This window comes from Mobula birostris, chromosome 3, assembly GCF_030028105.1.
Source record: "Mobula birostris isolate sMobBir1 chromosome 3, sMobBir1.hap1, whole genome shotgun sequence".
Lineage (NCBI taxonomy): Eukaryota > Metazoa > Chordata > Chondrichthyes > Myliobatiformes > Myliobatidae > Mobula > Mobula birostris.
The window spans coordinates 69,446,821-69,460,136 of record NC_092372.1 but is presented as its reverse complement, the minus strand read 5'-3'; the positions used below and the strand labels follow the sequence as shown (position 1 = coordinate 69,460,136).

Below are 13,316 nucleotides of genomic sequence, written 5' to 3'. Positions count from 1 at the left end.
CACACTTCCGATTAATTCACCGACTTGTTTTGTCTTCAAAACTTTGCATCCCCACGGCGGATCGTATTTTAAAAAAAGGAATGGCCGTTCGGCTCGGCCTGGCCTTCACTCCCCGCACCGTCCCTCTCGAGCTCTGAATTAATCCGGGGGTGAGAGCGGGAGCAGGAAAACGGCCTGTGACGGGCCTAGCGTGCCTATTCCCGGCGATGGCAGCAGCACTCACCTCATGGATCTCACTAGATCTCTCAGGTAGCCAGGGAGCAGTAGTTTCGCAGAGTCGCACCGAGCAGCGGCAGCAGGACAGCGCCAGGGAACAACGGACAGAGCGGCCGCAACGCGCCACAAGGACCCGAGAGGGAGAGCGCCACCTGTACAGGAGGATCACCAGCTGCGGAACAGGATGCGGTTCAGGCCAAAGCGAGCGAAAGCCACACAGCGGCACCTATCGAAGAGGACAGGATGTGCATACGCTGCCCGCGACACCTGTCAATCAGAAAATGCCGCGAATATTGACCAAATCACACAGAATCTGTGAAGAGGTTTTATAACGTTTCAGATTAAACCCTTTTTAGACCATAAGGTATAGGAGCAGTATTAGGCCATCGAGTCTGCTCCGCCATTCCATCGCGGCTGATCCAAACTTCCTCTCAACCCCAATTTCCAGCCAGCTTCCTGCATCCCTTCGTGCCCTGACCAATCAAGAAACTTTCAACCTCTGCCTTAAATATACATAGACTTGGCCTCCACAGCTGCCTGTGGCAAAGAATTCCACAGATTCACCACTCAATGGTTAAAGAAATTCTTCCTTATCTCAATTCTAAATAGATGCTCCTCTAATCTGAGGCTATGTCCAATGGTCTTAGACTCTTCCACCATAGGAAACGTCTTCTCCACATCCACTCTATCAAGGCCTTTCACCGTTCAATAGGTTTCAATGATGTCACCCCTCATTCTTCTGAATTCTAGTGAATACAGGCCTAGAGTCATCAAACATTCCTCATGACAAGCCATCCAATCCTGGAATCATTTTTGTGAACCTGCTTTGAACTCTCTCCAGTTTCAGCACATCCTTTCTAAGTTAAGGCACCCAAAACTGCTCACAATACTCCCAAGTGAGGTCTCACCAATGCTTTATAAAGTTTCAACGTTATGTCATTGCTTTTAAATTCTAGTCCTCTTGAAATGAATGCTAACATTGTATTTGTTTTCCTCACCATCGTCTCAACCTATAAATTAACCTTGAGGGAATCCTGCACAAGGACTCCCAGGTCCCTTTCCATCTCAGTTTTTTGTGATTTTTCTCCATTTAGAAAATAATCAAACCTTTCATTTCTTCTACCAAAGTTTATGACCATACATTTCCCAACACTGTATTCCATCTGCCATTTCTTTGCCCATTCTCCTAATCTGTCTAACCCCTTCTGTAGCCTCTCTGCTTCCTCAAAACAATCTGCCCCTCCACCAATCTTCATATTGTCTGCAAACTTTGCAATAAAGCCATCAATTCCATCATCTAAATCATTGACATATGACATAAAAAAGAATTGGTCCCAATACAGCATCATGTGAAACACCACTAGTCACCTGCAGCCAACCAGAAAAGGCTCCCTTTATTCCCACTCTTTGCCTCCTACTGATCAGCCACTGCTTTATCCATGTTAGAATCTTTCCTGTAATACCATGGGCTCGTAGCTTGTTAAGCAGTCTCATGTGTAGCACCTGGTTAAAGGCCTTCTGAAAATCCAAGTACACAATATCAACTGATTCTCCTTTGTCTATCCTGCTTGTTATTTCTTCAAAAGAATTCGAACAGATTTGTCAGGCAAAACTTTCAATTGAGGAAACCATGCTAACCACAGTCTATTTTATCATGTGGCTCCAAGTACCCCGAAACCACATAATCAACTTCAAAGTCTTTTCAACCACTGAGGTCAAACTAATTGGCCTATAGCTTCCTACTGCCTCTCACCCTTTTTGAAGAGTGGAGTGACATTTACAATTTTCCAGTCTTCCGGAACCATTCCAGAATCTAGTGATTCTTGAAAGATCATTACTAATACCTCCACAATTTCTATAGCCACCTCTTTCAGAATCCTGGGGTGTACACCATCTGTTCCAGGTGATTTATCTACCTTCAGACCTTTGTTTCCCAAGAACCTTCTCTCTAGTAATGGTAACTTCACACACTTCATGACTCCTGACTTCTGGAACTTGCACCATACTGCTAGTCCTTTTCACAGTAAAAACTGATTCAGCTTGTCTGCCATTTTATCGTCCCTCATTACTGCCTCTCCAGCATCACTTCCAGTGGTCTGATATCCCCTGTCACCTCTCTTTTACACTTTATGTATCTGCAGAAACTTTTGGTACCTTCTTTAATATTATTGGCTAGCTTACTTTCATACTCCACCTTGACCTTCTTAATAACTTTTTTTAGTTGCCTTCTGTTGGTTTTTAAAAGCTTCCCAATCCTCTAACTTCCCATTCATTTTTGTTCTATTATATGCCCTCTCTTTAGCTTTTATGTTGGCTTTGACTTCTCTTGTTAGCCACAGTTCTGTCATCTTTCCTTTAGATTACTTTTCCCTCTGTGGGATGTGTATATCCTATGCCTTCCAAATTGCTTCCCAAAATTCCAGCCATTGCTACTCTGCCATCATCCCTGCCTATGTCCATTTCAAATCAACTCTGGCCAACTCCTCTCCCATGCCTCTGTAATTCCCTTTTCTCCACTGTAACATTGACACGTTTGTGTTTAGCTTTTCCTTCTCAGATTTAGGTGTGAATTTGATCATATTATGTTCACTTGCTCCTATGGGTTCTTTTACCTTAGCTGACTTATCAATTCTGGTTCATTGCATAACACCCAACCCAGAATAGCAGATCCCCTAGTGGGCTCAACCACCAACTGCTCTAAAAAGCCATCTTGTATGCACTCTAGAAATTCCCACTTCTGGAATCTAGCATCAACCTGATTTTCCCAATCTACCTGCATAATGAAGTCCCCCATGAGTATTGTAACATTGGCATACATTTTCTATCTCTCGTTGTAATTTGTAGGCCACATCCTTACAACTGTATGGTGGTCTGTATGAAAATCCCAACAGAATCTTTATACCCTTGCTACTCCTTAGCTCTAACCACAATGATTCAACACCTACTGACCCTATGTCACCTCTTTCTAATGATTTGATTTCATTTTTTAACCAACAGAGCAAGGCTGCCCCCTCTGCCTTCCTGCCTGTCCTTTCGATACAATATGTATCCTTGAACATTAAGCTCCTAGCTATAATCTTCTTTCAGCCATGATTCAGTGATGCCTACAACACCATACCTGCAATCTGCAACCGTGCTGCAAGTTCATATACCTTATTCTGTATTCACCTTCATTTCTGTACTCACCCTTTTCAATTTTGTCAACAGCCTCTCCTCACAACAAATTGCCTCTGTTTATAAACCAGCTACCTCATCTTCAGCACTATTATTCACCTTTCCTATGATACTTCTTGCATTAAAATATATGCAACTCAGGACACTAGTCGCACCATGTTCAACTTTTTGATTTTGGCTATTTAACCCCTTTCCCCTTCCTGACTGTCACCCAGTTTCCTGTGTTCTGCCCCTTGGGTGTAACTACCTCTCTATATGTGTTATCCATCACCCACCACCTCAGCCTCCCGAATAATCCAGGATTCATCCAGTTCCAACTCCAATTCCTTAACGCAGATTGTTAGAAGCTGCAGCTGGATGCACTTCCCAGTTGTAGTCCTTGGGAACACTGGAGGTCTCCCTGCCTTCCCACATTCTGCAAGATGTGAGATATGGAATATTTTCTTGTCATTTTGAAATCTGATCTATTGAAGTCTACCATAGTCCAAATCTTACTGTCTTACTGAAAAAAAATCAAATAATTTTTTGCATAATGCAATTAATTCCTTTTCACTTAGAAGAATTCTTCCCACCCCCACACACACTTAAATCCACTTAATCTTTGTTTTTAAATTGGTTCATAAACAGAAAGCTGTGGAGCATAGTTTAGAAACATAGAAAATCTACAGCACAATACAGGCCCTTCGGCCCACAGAGCGGGGACGAACAAGTCCCTACCTTAGAACTACCTAGGGTTACCCATAGCCCTCTATTTTTCTAAGCTCCATGTAGCCATCCAGGAGTCTCTGAAAAGACCCTATCATATCCACCTCCAACACCGCCACTGGCAGCCCATTCCACACACTCACCTCTCTCGCATAAAAAAACTTACCCCTGACATCTCCTCTGTACCTACTTCCAAGCACCTTAAAACTATGCCTTCTTGTGCTAGCCATTTCAGCCCTGGGGAAAAGTCTCTGACTATCCACACGATCAATGTTTCTCATTATCTTCAATATCTCTATCAGGTCACCTCTCATCCTCCGTCGCTCCAAGGAGAAAAGGCCAAGTTCACTCAACCTATTCTCATAAGGCATGCTCCCCAATCCAGGCAACATCCTTGTAAATCTCCTCTGCACCCCTTCTATGGTTTCCACATCCTTCCTGTAGTGAGGTGAACAGAATTGAGCACAGTACTCCAAGTGGGGTCTGACCAGGGTCCTATATAACTGCAGCATTACCTCTCGGCTCTTAAACTCAATCCCATGATTGATGAAGGCCAATGCACCATATGCCTTCTTAACCACAGAGTCTACCTGCGTAGCAGCATTGAGTGTCCTATGGACTTGGACCCCAAGATCCCTCCGATCCTCCACACTGCCAAGAGTCTTACCATTAATACTATATTCTGCCATCATGTTTGACCTACCAAAATGAATCACCTCACACTTATCTGGGTTGAACCCCATCTGCCACTTCTCAGCCCAGTTTTGATTCCTATCAGTGTCTAGTTGTAACCTCTGACAGCCCTCCACACTATCAGGCAGTGAATGGCATGCAGTGACGAGTGGGGTATCGCAAGGCTCAGTGCTGGGACCACAGTTGTTTACAATATATATTAATGACTTAGACGAGGGAATTAAATGCAGCATCTCCAAGTTTGCGGATGACACGAAGCTGGGTGGCAGTGTTAGCTGTGAGGAGGGTGCTAAGAGGATGCAGGGTGACTTGGATAGATTAGGTGAGTGGGCAAATTCATGGCAGATGCAATTTAATGTGGATAAATGCGAGGTTATCCACTTTGGTGGCAAGAACAGGAAAACAGATTATTATCTGAATGGTGGCCGATTAGGAAAAAGGGAGGTGCAACGAGACCTAGGTGTTATTATCCACCAGTCATTGAAAGTGGGCATGCAGGTACAGCAGGCGGTGAAAAAGACGAATGGTATGCTGGCGTTCATAGCAAAAGGATTCGAGTACAGGAGCAGGGAGGTACTACTGCAGTTGTACAAGGCCTTGGTGAGACCACACCTGGTCTGCAGTGTGCAGTTTTGGTCCCCTAATCAGAGGAAAGACATTCTTGCCATAGAGGGAGTACAAAGAAGGTTCACCAGATTGATTCCTGGGATGGCAGGACTTTCATATGATGAAAGACTGGATCAGCTAGGCTTATACTCTCTGGAATTTAGAAGATTGAGGGGGGATCTTATTAAAATGTATAAAATTCTAAAGGGATTGGACAGGCTAGATGTAGGAAGATTGTTCCCGATGTTGGGGAAGTCCAGAACAAGGGGTCACAGTTTGAGGGTAAAGGGGAAACCTTTTAGGACCAAGATGAGGAAAAACTTCTTCACCAGAGAGTGGTGAATCTGTGGAATTGTCTGCCACAGGAAACAGTTAAGGCCAGTTCATTGCCTATATTTAAAAGGGAGTTAGATATGGCCCTTGTGGCTAAAGGGATCAGGGGGTATGGAGAGAAGGCAGGTACAGGGTTCTGAGTTGGATGATCAGCCATGATCGTACTGAATGGCGGTGCAGGCTCGAAGGTCCGAATGGCCAACTCCTGCACCTATTTTCTATGTTTCTATCCACAGCACCCCAAGCTTTGTGTCATCTGCAAATTTATTAATTCATCCCTCCACTTCCTCATCCAGGTCACTTATAAAAATTACGAAGAGTAGGGGTCCCAGAACAGATCCCTGAGGCACAACCACTGGTCACCGGCCTCCATGCAGAATATGACCCGTCTACAACCACTCTTTACCTTATGTGGGCAAGCCAGTTCTGGATCCACAAAGCAAAGTCCCCTTGGATCCCATGCCTCCTTACTTTCTCAATAAGCCTGGCATGGGGTACCTTATCATATGCCTTGCTAAAATCCATATACACTACATCTATAGCTCTACCTTCATCAATGTGTTTAGTCACATCCTCAAAAAATTTAATCAGGCTCGTAATGCACAACCTGCCTTTGACAAAGCCATGCTGACTATTCCTAATCATATTATGCCTCTCCAAATGCTCATAAATCCTGCCTCTCAGGATCTTCTCCATCAACTTAGCAATCACTGAAGTAAGACTCACTGGCCTATAATTTCCTGGGCTATCCCTACTCCCTTTCTTGAATAAGGGAACAACATCCGCAATCCTTCAATCCTCCGGAACCTCTCCTGTCCTCATTGATGATGCAAAGATCATTGCCAGAGGCTCAGCAATCTCTTCCTTTGCTTCCCACAGTAGCCTGGGGCACATCTCATCCGGTCCCGGTGACTTATCCAACTTGATGCTTTCCAAAAGCTCCAGCACATCCTCTTTCTTAATATCTACATGCTCAAGCTTTTCAGTCCACTGCAAGTCATCCCTACAATCACCAAGATCCTTTCCCATTGTGAATACTGAAGCAAAGTATTCATTAAGTACCTTTGCTAATTCCTCCAGTTCCATACACACTTTTCCACTGTCACACTTAATTGGTCCTATTCTCTCATGTCTTATCCTCTTGCTCTTCACATACTTGTAGAATGCCTTGGGGTTTTCCTTAATTCTGTCCGCATGGCCTTCTCATGGCCCCTTCTGGCTCTCCTAATTTCATTCTTAAGTTCCTTTCTGACCAACAAACTCCAATCAATTAAGTTAGACAACCTCTCCTCCTCCACTCTCACCCTGAGCACCAGCGTGCCTCAAGGCTGTGTGCTGAGCCCTCTTCTGTACTCCCTTTTCACCTATGACTACGTTCCTGTACATGGTTCTAACTCAAGACATCCCACCTCTCCTGGAAGTTCCAGGAGTCTCCCACATACTGATAGTGGCTCCCTGATGCCCAGAAATTATATACAATATCTGGGAAATAGATTTTTATGAGAGGGAGAGGGAGCATCCTGATTGGTCTCTCTTCATGCTAAGAGTGGCCCCCAACCACCGGGCCACGAGGAAACAATATGATTTGGCGATATGAAATGATATGAGTCAGCTGCACCTTTCCTCATTCCCTGTCACGCACTGTTGAATTTGAACGCACGCGAGGTCATCAGTGACCCAAGATGTGCAAAGGAATGGGTCCGTGACCCATTTGTGAATGTCCCCAGTGAATCATCCATGTCAGTGTGGGAAGAAGATCAACTCCTCGAGTTTGCAAGTGACGGTGGGCTGAAAAGTATGTTTGACATAACATCTCTGCCGGCATTCTGGATCAAAGTTAAGGCTGAATATCCTGAGATAGCCACGAAAGCACTGAAAACATTGCTTCCATTTCCAACATATTTCTGCGAAGCGGAGTTTTCTGCAATGAATGCAATGAAAACTAAACTGCGGAATAGACCGGATATAAGGAACCCCCTTCGAATATCGCTGTCTCCCATCACCCCTCGATAGGACCGTGTTGTTGCAGGAAAACAAGCCCAGGGTTCCCACTGATCCAGCGATATTGGTGTGTTGCAATGATTTTATATGTTCATACAAGGAAAATATGCGCTGTGTGTTTAATATCCAAACGTTACTTAAAATGTTATTATGCTAGTGACTTATAAGTGACTTATAATTCAGTGGTCCCCAGCCTCCGGGCCGTGAAGAATACAGCGGTGGCTGGAACGCACCCAGCACATCTTTAAGAAAAAAGCCGAAATAAACAAGCTAATTAACTAAGTGCCGTCCAGCACGTAAATGTCAATAAGATCAGAGGCGATCGCCGATTGCATCGTCTCTGATCTAGGCCGACATTTACGTGACGGGCGGCACCTTCTTTATAGGGCCTCTGCCCCTTCCTTCTTCAGTCCTGACGAAGGGTTCTGGCCCGAAACATCGACTCATCGTTTCCACGAATGCTGCCTGACCTGCTGAGTTCCTCCAGTGTGTTGTGAGTGGTACAATGTCTGAAAGCACATATCACCAGGCTCAAGGATAGCTTATATCCCTCTGATATAAGACTATTAAATGGTCCCCTGTTACACACGATGCACGTTTGACTTCACAATCTTCTTTGTTATGACCTTGCACCCTATTGTCTGCACTAACTGTAACAGTCCATTCCACATTCTGCTATTGTTTTTCCTCAGTACACTGTTGTAATGAATTAATCTGCAGGTCAAATTTTGCACTGTACCTCAGTACATATGACAATAAATCAATCTACCCATTTACCAACATTTTCTCAAAGACAATTAAAAATCAGCAAAAACATACTGGTCTTGTCACCAATGCCAACATTCCGTGAATGAGTAAAAATGTTTTTGTTTTTGTACTGTCACAAGCATTAGTTTGCTCTGGATCTTCCTCCATAAGGGAATGTTTGTGCATACTTTATCCTTGCATTTCTTAAGCAAATCTTTACTATTCCTGAGTTGCCATAATTCTCTGCTCCCTTCTTTCTGTTGAAAGGAAGCATTATTTTCGTCTGTTCTAGACCAGGAATCCCCAACCTTTTTTGCACCGCGGACAGGTTTAATATTGAAAATATTCTTGCGGACCGGCTGACCGGGAGTGGGGGGGGGGTATTCAAGTAGGGTTAAACTCACCTCAACATGTCTTTTACAGTTGGGGTTGCCAACTTTCTCACTCCCAAATAAGGGACAAAATTAGCAGTCAAATCCCAGGACACTTTACCCCGGGAAAAGACTACCATGACCATGAAGCCTTGCGTGAGCACCTGTGTGCGCATGCGTGACGTGTGCATGCACGTACATGCCGATTTTTTTCTCCACAAATCAGTTACGCCTTCATCTTCCCGACTATACTGTACATACATTACTTCTACTTTATATAGGCTGTGTATTTATCATATCATTCCTGCTTTTACTTTAGGTTAGTGTTATTTATTTTCGGTTTTATGTGTTATTTGGTATGATTTGTTAGGTTATTTTTTGGGTCTGGGAACGCTCAAAAATTTTTCCCATATAAATTAATGGTAATTGCTTCTTCACTTCATGCCATTTCAGCACAAAAGGTTTCATAGGAACACTCTACCTTAGCGGGGAAAATACGGGACAAACCAATTTAGCCCAATATATGGATGTCCCGGCAAATTACATGTGTCATAGTAGATTCAGAACACAAGAACTAGTCAAGTTCAAGTTCAACAGTGCGTGACAGGGAATGAGGAAAAGTGCAGCTGACTCATACTGTTTCCTCGTGGCCCGGTAGCACATGCTTTGCAGCCCAGTCGTTGGGGACCACTGTTCTAGACAACACGTTGAGCCATAAAATTATTGTCATAGAGCTTGAAAGCAGGGCATTCTCCCCGCCATTGAACAGTATTAATCCCATTTTACACCTCTTTGGCCTGTATCCTTCCATGCCTCAGCAAAATAAGTGCTTATTTAGACACTTGTTAAATGGTGTCAGTGTTTGTGACTACATTTCTATGGTCACGATAAGGCTACTCACAGGTTGGAGGAGAAACAACTATTGTGGGTGGCCTCCAATCTGATGACATGAACAGTTACTTCATTAGCTTCTGGTAATCTCTCGCCCCTCCCTGTTCCATTCCCCATTCTGACTCTCCTTATCCCTTCTCCTTACTGTCCATCACCTCCCTCTTGTGCCCCTCCTCTCCTTTCTTCTATAGTACACTGGCCTCTCCTATCAAGATTCCTTTATCTCTTTCACCTATCACTTCCAAGCTTCTCATCTATCCCCTCTCCCCCACCCACTCACCTACTTTCCCGTCCCATGGTTTCACCTATCACCTGCCAGCTTGTACTCCTTCCCCTGCCTACACCTTATTCCGGCTTCTGTATGCTGCCTTTGCAGTCCTGATGAAGCACCTCAGCCCAAGACATCTACTATTTTTTCTCATCCATAGAAGCTGCTTGACCTGCTGAGTTCCACCAGCGTTTTGTGGTGTTACTCAATATTTCCAGCATCTATAGAAATGTGTGTTGATTTGTTTCTCCAGCAGTGCATTCCAGATTCTCACCACTCCCTGAGTGAAAAAGATACACTCTAAACCTCATCACAAACAAGAGAAAATCTGCAGATGCTGGAAATCCAGGCAACACACACAAAATGCTGGAGGAACTCAGCAGGCCAGGCAGCATCTATGAAAAAGATGTTTCGGGCTGAGACCCTTCAATTTCTTAACCTTCATGCTTAATCTACATCCTCTAGTTTTATTCACCGTTGATAAGGGAAAGCATTAGTTGCATTCCACCTTATCTGTATCCTTTGTCATGTTAATATACTTAAGTAATGTCTCCTCTTCTCCAGGGAAAAGAGACCTAGTCTCTCCAGACTCTCCTCATAACTGGAATGCTCTATCCCAGACAACATTCTGATGAATCTCCTTAATTTATTCTGAATTTATAGTTAAAATTTACTTTGTGATGTGCAGATTAACATCATGGCCTACAGCTGGAAGAAGGTATGGCATTACATCTAGGATGTGCTGTTTCTCTTGGGTTGAAGACAAGCCAGTCTTAATGTGGATCTCATAAAGTTTTTGGAATTTATTGGAAGTGGACAAAGAAAGAAGGACCCAAAGCATAATATTAGCTGTCACTCTCAAGACTTGTCTCCCCCTGTAGTGTAAAAAAACATGGTGGCTGTCTATGTAGCGTTACTTCACCCATCCCATTCATCCACTAAAGATACTGGAGTCATTTTAACTAATTTAAAGTTATTTAAGTTAAAGCAATTGTTGCAGCAGCTCCCAATTGTATAGTGTAAGCTCCCAAAAATAACACCAGAGAGGCAATTAGTTCTCAAGTTTCCATTAATCTAGCTAATTCTTCGTTGCAAGTTATTATTTAATTTACTATTCAATGGTATTATTATTGTTGACATCCCTTTCATTGGAATACTGTACTGGTTTCCAAATTATAGAATGTTAAAAAAATTAATTTCTCCCAAAGTTGGCAGTTGCCTTAAAGAGATATTTTTATTTATCCTTTCTTTCTCTCACAATAGCTTTCAGAGGTTTGAACACTTTGCCATCAAAAATCTCGGGTTTAACAACTGTCCCACCTTCTCTATTGCTATCCATGGAAGTTAAGAATATTATATTTAAATTCCTAGTAAATTTGTGTATTCTGCAGCTTGAAAGGCAGTGCCCAGAATATTCCATTTGAAATATTAGTTTTTATTTCCAGAAGTTAGAAATATATCTTTATTTGTTTTTGTGCCTCTTAAATTTGTAATCTACTTTATTTTAAAAGTCTTCCCAACGTAAGCATTCACTTTCAAATCTTTGTGCGTGAATCTTTGTAATGATAGGAATCTAGATTATACGGCTAGCAGGAAGATTTTAGATTTTAGACTTAGATTTAGATTCAACTTTATTGTCATTGTGCCAAGTACAGATACAAAGTCAATGAAATGCATTTAGCATCTGACCAGAAATGCAAAGAATAGTGTTATTTACAAAATAACTGCGAATAAAAGAAGTGCTACAGCACACAAATATAAAATTACTGAGACAGTATAATACGGATGCAATACTGCTTAGCGCTGTGATGAGAGGTTCAGCTTTGTCACAGCCTCAGGGAAGAAGCTCTTTCTGTGCCTGCTGGTGCGGGAGCAGAGGCTCCTGTAGCGCCTACCGGATGGGAAGAGAGTAAAAAGTCCATGGTTAGGGTGAGATACATCCCTGATAATGCTTTTCGCCCTGCCCAGGCAGCGTTTATGGTAGATGTTCTCAATGGTGGGCAATTAGGTGCCGATAATCTGCTGGGCAGTTTTCACCACACGCTGGAGTGCTTTGCGGTCCGATATGGGACAATTGCCATACCACACTGAGATACAGTTGGTGAGTATGCTCTCAATGATACAGTGGTAAAAGTCCGTCAGTATCCTGGGACAGAGGTGAGCTTTCTTCATGCTCCGCAGGATATAAAGGTGCTGTTGCACCTTTTTGATCAGGATGGAGGAGTTCAGGGACCAGGTGAGATCCTTGGAAATGTGGACACCAAGGAATTTGAAGCTTGATACACACTCCACTACAGTTCTGTTAATGTAGATGGGGACGTGAGTGTGACTCCTGGCATGCCTGAAGTTCACAATAATCTCCTTGGTCTTCTGGGTGTTAAGGGTCAGATTGTTGTCGGCACACCACACAGCCAGGTGCTGGACCTCGTCCCTGTAGGCCGTCTCATCATCCCCTCTGATCAGACCAACCACCGTGGTGTCGTCTACACACTTGATTATGGAGTTAGCATACATCCCACTCTGCAAATGGGAAGCAGAGTTGAAGTGGGTGGCTACCGGGAGATCCTGTCTGTTGTGGTGGACAGAGCGGTCCCCCAATCTGCGTCCGGTTTCACCGATGTAGAGGAGGCCGCACCAGGACCTCTGCTTCCCACTCCCATTCAGGTATGTCCATACGTGGCCTCCTCTATTGCCATGATGAGGCTAAACTCAGGTTGGAGGAGCAACACCTCATATACCATCTATGTAGTCTCCAGCCCCTTAGTATGAACATAGAATTCTCCAACTTCCAGTAATTCCCTCCCCCTCCCTTCCTCTATCCCTATTTCACTCTACCCCCTCCCCCAGCTGCCTATCACCTCCCTCGTGGTTCCGCCTCCTTCTACTACCCATTGTGTTTTCCCCTATTCCTTTTTCACCTTTCCTGCCTATCACCTCCCTGCTTCCCCTCCCCCACCCCTTTGTCTTTCAAATTACTGGTTTTTCAACTGGACCTACCAGCCTTCTCCTTCCAACCCTCCCCCACCTTCTTTATAGGGCCTCTGCCCCTTCCCTCTTCAGTCCTGACGAAGGGTTCCGGCCCGAAACGTCAACTCATCGTTTCCACGGATGCTGCCCGACTGCTGAGTTCCTCCAGCGTGTTGTGAGTGTTGCATTGATCCCAGCATCTGCAGATTATTTTGTGATTAAGACATTGTACCATCTGCTTGATGGGAGGAGGGAGAAGTGAGAAGAGGGGCTCTTTGATTATGCAGGCTGCTTTAGTAAGGCAGCACAAAGTATAGATTCCATGAGGCTGGTTTCTGTGATGT

The 13,316-nt window shown here is 43.9% G+C and overlaps 1 protein-coding gene across 5 annotated transcripts in view; it reads right to left on the bottom strand.

Moving 5' to 3' along the window:
• Positions 1–354, bottom strand: part of pds5a (PDS5 cohesin associated factor A) — a 189,658-nt gene extending 189,304 nt beyond the window's left edge. For 4 of the 5 annotated variants that reach the window (XM_072252836.1, XM_072252835.1, XM_072252837.1 and 1 more), the window contains exon 1: positions 224–354. The gene's annotated coding sequence lies outside the window, so the exon portion shown is untranslated. The remainder of the gene's footprint in view (positions 1–223) is intronic. The other variant, XM_072252840.1, reaches the window with a different exon arrangement.
• Positions 355–13,316: the final 12,962 nt, after the last annotated feature.